The sequence below is a fragment of the Telopea speciosissima genome, chromosome 7 (genome assembly GCF_018873765.1).
Source record: "Telopea speciosissima isolate NSW1024214 ecotype Mountain lineage chromosome 7, Tspe_v1, whole genome shotgun sequence".
NCBI classification, from domain to species: domain Eukaryota; kingdom Viridiplantae; phylum Streptophyta; class Magnoliopsida; order Proteales; family Proteaceae; genus Telopea; species Telopea speciosissima.
The window spans coordinates 6,068,147-6,079,675 of record NC_057922.1 but is presented as its reverse complement, the minus strand read 5'-3'; the positions used below and the strand labels follow the sequence as shown (position 1 = coordinate 6,079,675).

The following is an 11,529-nucleotide window of genomic DNA, read 5'->3' as shown; positions in this document are numbered from 1 at the left end:
AGCTGAAAGAAAGATTTGACATTCAGTAGAAGAAAAATATTAACTAAATGCAAGTAAATTTGAAAGTCCTCTCATTTTGAGTCCAATTCAAGTTTATAGATTGAAAAATTGCAGCAAAAAACAAGGTAGATCTTCAATGCAGAAGCAACTATACCATCAAATATTACAAGCTCAATTATGAACTTTATCATTTCTGCAATAATTAACTCATGGCAGAAGCAACTAAACCAAAATTCTCATAGGAGGAATGAAGACAACTTTCCGTTTGACCCTGGGAGAGTTGGAAAGAACAATATCCAATTCTCAAAGAATCAAGCATATAATTAAAACTGATAGGAAAATGGGATTAATATCTTGTGTCCACAAAAAAATTGTTAAAATTTTCCAGGACATATCTTAAAGTTTATCTCATTTCATTCATATAGAATTGAGTTAGGAATTCTCGACAAAAAAGTTGATTGAATAATTTGATTAAATCAAAGAGGAAAAGAAAATGACTGAGCATGTCAGTTCAAGTGAAGAGAGTATACATGAGACTGCAAACAACAGAGGAAATCATGGCAGTATAGAGATGTAGCTGTGAAGCATAAGTAATTTATAATCTTCAAAGAAAAAAATTATGAAGCAATCAAAACAAACATATGAGTCAAAATTCACTTCTTATCCCTTCGATAAAGCTTTTCACTATTTAATGAACTTGCAAGAGATTAAGCTAAACTTAAATTATCACCATTGAAATGAAACTAAATGTGCTTTTTATATAAAATGGTTTAGAATAATGGAGCTCATTTCACATAACATGTAAGCTTCAATGGGAAGTTACAACTTCCAACAAATTTATCAAACCACAAAAAAAAACTTTCATCCTGAAAAAAGTATAAAAAAATACTAAGTTGTGAAATTTACAATATGTCTCATCTGATTTCTGCTCAAGTTAACCTAGTAGAAATCTTCATTAAGGGGAATGAAAAACAGGACAATAGCCTTCTTGTCGTTTTGGTATAATCCTAAAGGTCATATGAAGGTAGTTGATACCGCAACAGACAAAGCGGCTCATATAGGAGTGCAGAGGTGATACAGCTTAAAGTGAGTTGAAAAATAAACCAGAAAATAGAGACAAATATTAGAAGAAAGGGACAGCCAAGTACAAAATGAAAAGGGTCAGAGAGGAGGCTTCTGAAAGAGAGCCATTGAAAGAAACATTGGGAAAGGACTGTTGAGCACCTAGTGAAGTGAGTCATTGAGAGATATGTTGGGGAGAGAGGGTACCTTGTGAGAGAAAGACATTAGAAATGATGTGATGGGAAATATATGCTAAGGGGGAGAGAGAGTGGATTGGTGACATTAAATGCCAAGGTAATGCCCAAGAGAGACATTGGAGAGAAAGTAGAGGGAGAAATGAGCATATATTGCTCATGATGTCAAGACTTGAAGAGAGGGAAAGAGAGATGAGCATTTAATGCTCATGATAACATAAATTAAAACCAATAATAAAAAAATCTGATTTTTATACTGCATGACTGCATCAAGAGGTGCCAAACAAATGGAGTGTTGTGATTTACAATTAAAATCTTCAAAATAATATGAAGAAATAGAAATACATGGAGCTGGTTTTCTGATCAGTGTAATATAAATACTGGTAATAAAAATCAAGATTAGTTAAACTCAAGGTTTAAGGCATTGATTTGTTTCCTACACCACATGTCTGCAGTGCAATGCTAAAAGGAAAATGAGAGTTTCCTCTAATATCAAATAGCATCAAAAGTATCAACCATCCTTGTACTGCAGTGTTATGGGAAAAATGATATCGCTAGATACACAAGTACAGTTTGCAAGTGAGAGGTTTAAAACATTTTGAGTTATAGTATTGGTGTCGCAATTCCCCCCCCCCCCCACCCTTCTTACTAACCCCACCCCATTCTTTTCATCTTCATTACTATTACAAAATTTTCTTAAACCACAAAAAGTACAGGCCCTAACCATGCCATTTAAGATTTTATTTGCATAGTAAAATATTAAATCAAGTTTTTTTTTTTTTTTGGGGGGGTGGGGTGGGGTGGGGTGGGTGGGTAGGGGGACATACCACCTTACCCCCTTGACTAAAAGTAGGTGGTTGCACAAAACCACTCAAAAACCCACTCAACTGACTCAAGTACAAAGCGATATAAATACTAACCCTAAAAACATGCATCACATCATAATTAAAACAAGACATTGAATATTAAAATCAAAGATGTGAATCTATGAAATATATGAAAGGAAGGGGACTCACCTAAATCTAGCCACGCTACGAAAAACCATTAGTATGACTAATCCAACCTAATAAAATATAACATTATATTATAGAATAATATGACGGAATCTAATCCATCGGGTTCTATGTTGGTTCATCAGATATTGAAGACCATGTATCTCAAGTCATCCTTGGTTCGTTATCAACGTAAGTATACAAAACCAATTTTGGTTTCAATATTAATAACCTGACCTAATCAGACTAACTGAATGGCCAATTCTTTCAAACATGGTTCATGTGTGGTAGCCTTGATATTGAACCGGATCGGGTTCGACACATAGTGAACAATATCTGGTTCTCTCGAGTTCAGAACAAGTCCATATATTAAGAACCATGTGATCCTAATCCAGACTGGCTCTGGATCCAAAGATGACATCAAATGGATTGACTAGAACCAGGTTAGATTCAACCATGCACTGAGAACCATGTTACTTAACCCGGTTCTGTTTTGAAACACGGTTCTATGTCCCTATATGATGCATGAATTTGACTTGGGACATGAATTCACCCTTAGCAAGGAGCACCAAAACATACCTCTCACAATGCCTTAGCATATGAATCAAATGGTATAGTGGTGCGTCCTTTTCATATACCTGAAGGTATAAGATTAAGGGTTGTGGTTTCACTATGAATAAACTGCATGTCTTCACATCGGGCTCATGACTACATCACATGGCTAAATGTGAATTGCAGTGGTGTGTGCAATTTGTGATGTAATTATGATGCAAAGTTAGCATAACCACCATGGTAAAAGAAATAAAAATAAACTAATAATAATATTTATTATAATTTATAAAACAAAAGGGAAAGAGAACGCTACCTGGGCGAGTGCGGTGCATTGCCCCTGCACCCAGACACAGGCGCATAAAATGACTGCCACACCCCTAGGAAATTCCGTCTTTCCATGGGGGCACGGCGGTCAATTTGCACACCCCTATGTCTGGGTGAAGGGACAGCGCGCCGCATGCACCCAAGTTAGCGTTCTTTCCCCCAAAACAAAAATACCAAATATAAATTAAAAGTCTGACAATCTCCAATGGAGTCACTACTATGAGAACAGTGATCTTTCACCGTCCTTAGGAATTAGTATCCTCCTCCTTGGAGAGAAAGAAAGTAAAGACAAAGTCACTATCTAGTTTATGGTCCCCCATAAACATGACTCCCATATGTATCTAATGGAGACTAGACAAATAATAATGGGGTACATGTTAAGTTGCGAACAAGGGAAGGTGTGAGGCATCTTGGTCCACCGGCTAAACCAGTTTTCCTAGTTATTTGGTATTTTTTATAAGATAATAAATATTTTAACCCTAAACATATGCATCATATCATGATCAAAAGACGACATCAAATATTAAAATCAAAGAGATTAATCTAAGAAATAAAGGGAAGGAAGGAGACTCCTGAATCTAGCAGGCGCTACAAAACAACGTTAGTATGCATAACCTAACCTAATCAAATAAAACATTATATGATAGAATAATATGAAAGAAGCTAATCTAAGTTACTGTTTATTAGTAAAAGAGAAAAATAAAACTTTAATTTACAAGCATATTCACAAGAATGTCATTCTATACAACAAAAGTCTTAAATATGATAATATGATAATAAAGAAAAACAAACTAATCGCAATATGTGAATATATGTAAAAATATTTAAATGCAAAAATAATCCTAAATATATATAATTCTACCATAAAAGCATGAAAACAGAAATAAAATAATTTAAAAAAAAAATCAGATAAAAATAAAGAAGGTAAAACTACCTAAATATTCCTACATGCAAAAAATACCCTAACATGAAAAATAAATTAGAAGAAAATCAATTAAAAAAAAAAACTAATCTATTCTTAACATGATTAATGTTCAAAAACAGGGGGGGGGGGGGGCGAAACAGATAAAACAAAAACAAAATTATTAAAATTTATAAACAAGAAATACCTTAATTTTTTAGAATGCAAACATGCATAAATAATACAAAATAAAATATAAAAAATACTAAACATATGCAAGACTCAGGGATTATATTGAAAACATACCTAACCTATCGATTAAGATCACAATGATGCCAGAAACCACATAAAATAATGGATGATATACAATAACAAAAACATCCAGAATATGCCAACTCTAAAACGAAACAATCTAAAATAAATAAAATATAAAAATAATTTTACTTAAAGAAGAAAAAGATATTAATTAACTATTACATGAAAATTTCCATAAAAAATGCATATTAAAATCATAAAACATAATCATATCATCACTGCCCAATTAGACGGCAGTGATATACTGACAGTGTTGATGTGATAATCTGAAACAAACTTAACCAAAAGTGAAACAAGAGAGATACAAAGACTGTCTGAAGAAGAAAGAAAGATATTATGGAGGTTCTGAATGTTGGTGAATGAAATAATGATTTATTCACTAGCATATCTTTACCCCAATGGTAATACATATTTATACAGAATTACAAGAGTGATCTTCTGTGATCTTCTATGATCTCTGAGATCTCATATTGTTTCAGAGAATATTACAAAATATGGTAACTAGTTATAGCAATGGATATTATCACATGTGATAATGTCAGGTATGGTATGTCTTGGTACACAAGGAAGTGCCACATATGATAATGTTGTTCATGGTAGGTTTGTATATGGTAGATCTTAATGTCCAAGGATTTGCCACATGTGCCATTGTCTGGAATGGCAGGTGCAAATATGGTAGCTGGAGAAAATGTGGTGAGAGAGATTCTCTCGGCTGATACACCCCCTCAAGGTGGGGATTTGATTGCTCGAATCCGCAGCTTGTCTTGTAGAAATTAAATCGAGCGGTGCTAAGAGCCTTAGTGAAGATATCGGCAATCTGATCAGTGGTGGCGATGAACTGGACCTGTAGTTCTCGGACTGCAACTTTGTCCCGAACAAAATGAAAATCTATCTCCACATGCTTGGTGCGAGCATGGAAGACTGGATTTGCTGACAGATATGTAGCCCCTATATTGTCACACCAAAGAATGGGGGCTGTGGTGACGGGGATGCCGAGTTCTCCAAATAAGGAACGTAGCCAAGTTAACTCGGCACATGCGTCAACCACGGCCTTGTACTCAGACTCGGTTGAGGACCGAGCCACTGTCTTTTGCTTCTTTGATGTCCAGAAGATCAGATTAGGGCCCATGTAGATAGCATATCCTCTTGTCGATTTTCGATCCAGGCTGTCACCAGCCCAGTCAGCATCGGAGAAGGCCTGTAATTGGATGTTGTTGGATTGTGTGAAAAATAGTCCATGATCATGAGTACCCTTGAGACACCGTAGGGGACGTTTTACCATAGTCCAGTGATCCTCGGTAGGTGCATGCATATATTGACAAACCCGGTTGACAGAGAAGGAAACATCCGGGCGTGTCAAAGTTATATACTGTAGAGCTCCAACAATAGACCGATATAGAGTTGGATCGGCCATAAGGACACCCCCTGAAGCTGATGTGGGTAGCGTGGTAGCCATGGGAGTTGAGACTGGTTTACAATCCTTCATGCCGGCACGCTGTAAAAGATCAGATATGTACCGGGACTGCGACAATAATATTCCTCCCGGTTGATGTATAGTCTCAACACCAAGGAAGAAGCTTAGGGGGCCAAGGTCTTTGATGGAGAATTCCTTGGCCAGCTTAGAAAGTAGTTCAGTGACATGTGAGCCCTGGTTACCTGTCACCAAAATATCATCCACATAAACCAAAACATAAGTAGTAATTGTCCCATGTCGATAAATAAATAGAGAAGTGTCGGTTTGGGATGACCGAAAACCAGAGGAGACCAGGAACTCTGATAGTCTGTGAAACCAAGCCCGTGGGGACTGTTTGAGCCCATAAAGGGACTTATGGAGCCGACACACATGATTGGGAAGATTGGGATTTGTGAACCCCTGTGGTTGAGTCATGTAGACCACCTCATCAAGCACGCCATGTAAGAAGGCATTTTGTACATCCAACTGACGAACCGACCAACCATTGGAAACCACCAATGCCAAAACAGTTCGAATGGTGGTGGGTTTGATCACAGGGCTGAATGTTTCATTGTAATCTAGGCCCGGCTGTTGGTGGTACCCTTTGCTACAAGACGGGCTTTATGTTGCTCAATAGAGCCATCAGCCTTGCGTTTAACCCTGTAGACCCACTTGCAGCCAACCAGATTCATGGACTCTTGGTAGGACACTAGGGACCATGTGTCGTTTCTTAATAAAGCATTAAATTCATCAGTCATTGCATTGCGTCAGTGGGCATGTTTATTGGCCTGCGAAAAACAGGTAGGTTCAAAGTCAAGGTCAACTGTAGTGGGTTTAGTATGTTTGGCATTTGGTTGAGGTAAGGTACTAGGGTCAGCATATAGATCAAGGAGGGACCGGGTTTTCAGTGGTGGGGTTGAAGAGGTTTCCAATGGAGCCATGGGGTGGGGTGAGGTAGGTATTGGATTTGTAGGGAGAACCGAGTTAGGGGTGGGAGGTGTATGGTCATGGGGCGTAGGTAAGGGAGGTTGTTCTACCGTGGGGGGCATGGTGGGTACAACATTCGGGGCAATGGCCCAAGGAATGTTGGTGTGGTGGGGGGCAAGGGGAGGGGTTTTGGGGCTGTCGAGAAAATGGAAAATTGTCTTCATTGAATCTACCATGGCGCGAAATATAGATCCGGTGTGTGAGAAGATCCATACAGCAATATCCTACATGGGATGGACAGTAGCCTAGAAAAACACATGGTGTCGATCTAGGGTCCATCTTATGGGCATGATAAGGTCTACGCCAAGGGAAGCATAGGCACCCAAAAGTGCGCAAAAAGGAATAGTCAGGAACTTGTTGAGTAACCAACTGATGAGGAGAAATATTTCTTGTAACAGGAGATGACATTCGATTAATTAAATAAACTGCAGTTTCGAAAGCATAGTCCCAATAGATAGAGGGAACGGAACCATGGGAAAGCAAAGTAAGGCCAGTTTCAGCTATATGGCGATGGCGCCTCTCAACAGAGCCTTGTTGCTCATGAGTGTGTGGACAAGACTGAATTGCCATATTTCATCATAGGTTTCATAAAAATAAAAAAAATAAAAAATGAAAACGTTTTGTAAAACGTTAGCTAAAAAATGAAATTACATACCATCTTACGTATCACTGTTCATATGCGGGGGTGATATATAAAAAATGAAATTGTACACCCCAAAAATAAATATGTGTTCATCATAAGTGTATTACACAACAAAACAAGATTGAGATAATTAGTCTCCAGGGACTATGAGACAACCATGCATGAGTGCATTACAAAACAAAACAAGACTAAATTTCCACATTTCATCAAAGAATTCATAAACAATTACGAAGAAGAAGAATTAAGATACTCCGTCTCAACCAATGAATGAACTAAAAAAAACATTGAAAATAAGACATAAAAAGACTGACCTTCTTGGTTGTTTGAGAGATGATGATCCATAAGAGCAGTGAAGTTCTTGACACTGAGAGCTAGATTGGGGGTAAGGATAAGAAGTAATATGAAAAGGAAACTCAGGACATATATTTATTGGATGCAATAATTGAATATAGGGTGCTTTATGCTAAGGTCACTAATAGGTACATATTACTATATATAGGTCCATTTCATATTCTCAGACAATAAAAATAATTATTTTTATCATCTGAGAATGCGAAATCAACTTAGAATGTATTTAAAAAATATATACCAAACGCTGTCTACAAATAAGTACCAATCATTTTATCAAAGAATTTGCAAACAAGAAGTGTATATAAGCTACTCCATCTCATTCCGTGCAATTGCAATCTCAATTAAAAATTGAAAAGAAGATCAGTTAAAAAGACTGACCTTTTTAATTGTTTGAACTAGAGATGATCAATAAATAAGAACACGGGAGTAATTCGTGGCACTGGTAGCAGCTAGATTGAGTTGATCGAGATGATAGCAGTCAAGTATGCACGGAAGCAAAGCAGATCACAAGAGTGCAAAAATTGGTGGGGAAATGTGGAATTGGAAGATGTGGGTTTTATAAGCTATGATTAAAAAGTTGGGACCAATTGGATGAGAGAGACTGCTTTTCTTGAGTTACAAGGCCATGAACAGTACGTGATAATATAAATGATTTATCACATACACAAAAACTGTGAGAGAGAGAGAGAGAGAGAGAGAGAGAGAGAAAGCAGTTGTAGCTACTACTAGAGGAGAGGAGAGGAGAGGAGAATTAAGAAGCTACTAGAACAATGGGGAAGCTTCATAACTTACATGAGCAGTGGGAAGTGACTCACTCGTAATGGCCAATGGATTTGATCGTACTATGTTGGACTGGTTTTTTTTGTCTTTTTTGCCTAATCTTTATATATATATTCCCACGCTATCTGCTTGACCGTTTGGTTGTTTTTCTAAGTGTCATGATGTAGTCCTCTAAAGGAGTACGGCTGATGATGTCCCACCATTCATCTGACTCATAGGATTGGTATCTTTTTAATTAGTCAAGACTATAAAATAATCAATATTTAGAATACATTTGATTCTTGGGTATCCCTTTATATAGGCTCATCTATTAGCCAGGAAAGCTACTTCATTTGATGCAAATGATAATTAACAAAATTGAATAATTCCTCTTATTCTCATCCCCTTTCAGTTTCAGAAGGGAACCAACCTATTGTACTTTTATGCTCTTTTGCCAATTGAATATGATGTCATTTTAGACTTTTTAATTATCCTTTCCCCAAGAAACCCAAAGAATCAGAGGAGGAGAAGAGAGGAGGAGAGAGAGAGAGAGAGAGAGAGAGAGAGAGAGAAAAGACAACATGGAAACTTAAGTCAGGGTGGTTTCTCTTAGGTTAGACTTTTTAATTATCCTTTCCCCAAGAAACCCAAAGAATCATAGAATACAACATGGAAACTTAAGTCAGGGTAGTTTCTCTTAGGTCAAGTCAAGTCAAGTCCCCCTTTTGGTTAGAGAGGATTTCAATTCAAATTGATTTAATGGATCCATAAATTGGGAATCTAAGGTTGTGTTTGGTTGAAGGTTTTGAGGAGTTGGATTCGACGGGATCTGGATTCCGTAATTTTTTTCGTATTTGGTTTCTCGAAACACCGTTCTACGTTGGATTCTAAGAATCCATAGAAATCTATTTTTTATGTGTAATTTTATAATCCACTAGGGGTGAATTCTAAAATGAATCCATACAAGTCCAAAATCGTGAGTCCATCTTCCCCTTCTTCTCCTTCTCCTCCTTCTATTCCCCCTCCATCTTTGTCGTCACTACCTCCACCACACGGCTGTAGTCACCACCACCACTGCCGCCACCGACACGGCTACGGTCACCCCCACCACCACCGCCTCCACCGCCACGGCTGTAGTCCCAATCATTGTTTTCTGGTTTCAGAGGTTAGAGGTAGACAACATGGTAAAAGGGTTTTCTCCAAGAGCCTACCTGCAACTCAATTGTGTTCTCTACTTCTCTCTAATCACAAGAGCCACCATTGAATTAAGGATTCAAGGCTCAAGAGTAAGGTACTACAAAAACAGGTCGTTTGTGGGCCATGATCGAATCTGTTAAGCAATTGGGTTAGGGTTAGGAAGCATGATCTGAAAATTGAATGAAGGGGCAATTACTATCACTACCCTACACTTAGCCTATATTTGCTAAAACTACCCTACTTTAAATTTCTTTTCTAAAATTATCTTGCTTTTACTTTTACATCTCCTTCTACCCTCATATGTTTAAATACCCAAATTGCCCTTCCTTTTCACCTGGTAACCTGCTAATCTATGTAACCTACTATTCATCTTCTACTTTTTACTATTTTTGTCATTAAAATAGTAAAAAATAAAAGCATCCACCCGCTTCTTCTCTCTTTCGTTTTTTACTCCATTCGATTTTTTTATTCTTCAATTATTCTATTTAATTAATTTTTTATTCAACATTTCATCCTCATTGTTCTTCGAATAGATCATGGTTCTAAGTATTGATATCGTATCACCCATAGGGGCGATACGTACCCGTTTTGCTAGTCACCGGTACCATGCCGATACCGTATTGGTAGCACGGTACGGAAAAGGGGTAAAATGATAAATAAAAAAAACTCATTTTAAAGGAGATTCAAGGGTAATTTTGCTTGATACAATTGATCAAGGCTGATACCGTAATGGTTTTGCAAGTAACCGATGCCCATTTCGATACCGTGCACTAAAACCATGGAACAGATGGACTCTCTTCAAAAAACCCCACTTCTTCTCTCTCTTCCTCTTTTTATTCAATTTACTTTTTACTATTTTTGAAGAGAGTCGATCTGTTCCATTTAGTGCACAGTATCGGAATGGGTACCGGTAACCTGCAAAACCGATACGATACCGACACGGTATCGGCCTGGATCGACTGTATCGGGTAAAATTACCCTTGAATTTTCTTAAAAAATGAGTTCTCTGACCATTTTACCCCTTGTCAGTACCGTGCTACCGATACGATATCAGCATGGTATCGGTATCAATGATTAACAAAACCAGTACATCGCCCGATACGGACTACACGATACCGATACTTAGAACCATGATCTGTTTGAAAGAACGATGAGGATGAAATGTTGAATAAAAAATTAATTAAATAGAAAAAATGAAGAAAAAACAACAAAAAAACTGAATGGAGTAAAAAACAGGAGAGAAGAAGTGGGTGGGTGCTTCATTTTTTACTATTTTAAGGATAAAAATAGTAAAAAATAGAAGATGAATGGTAGGTTAAATAGATTAGCAAGTTACTAGGTGAAAAGGAAGGGCAATCTGGGTATTTAAAAACATGAGGGTAGAAGGAGATGTAAAAGTTTAAAAGCAGGGTAGTTTTAGAAAAGAAGTTTAAGGTAGGGTAGTTTTAGTAAGGGAAATTTACGAAACACCCCTTGAAAATGGGTCGAAACTCAAATCATCCCCTGAAATTTGAAAATACTCAGATCACTCCCTGTATTAGAGCCCTATACTCAGATTACACCCTACCGTTAGTTAACTGATGAAGTCAGCTAGTTAAGTTTTTTTAAATCCCTAAACTACCCTTGACCAGTGTTGATTTACTATTTTACCCTTGCAACTAAAAACCCCAAATCCATCTTCTTCCTCACACCTGCAACTCAATCTAGAAAGACTTTATGACCTGCAACTAAAACCCTAATTCGATCCTCTTCCATACACCTACAACTCAATTTAAATATCTAATTTGTCACAGCGAAGA

The 11,529-nt window shown here is 37.3% G+C and overlaps 1 protein-coding gene across 1 annotated transcript in view; it reads right to left on the bottom strand.

Annotated features, from left to right (window-relative positions):
* Window positions 1-11,529, bottom strand: part of LOC122667049 (RNA-dependent RNA polymerase 6-like) — a 53,195-nt gene that overhangs the window by 21,662 nt on the left and 20,004 nt on the right. Inside the window, exon 4 of the mRNA XM_043863222.1 lies at window positions 4,321-4,333. The gene's annotated coding sequence lies outside the window, so the exon portion shown is untranslated. The remainder of the gene's footprint in view (window positions 1-4,320; window positions 4,334-11,529) is intronic.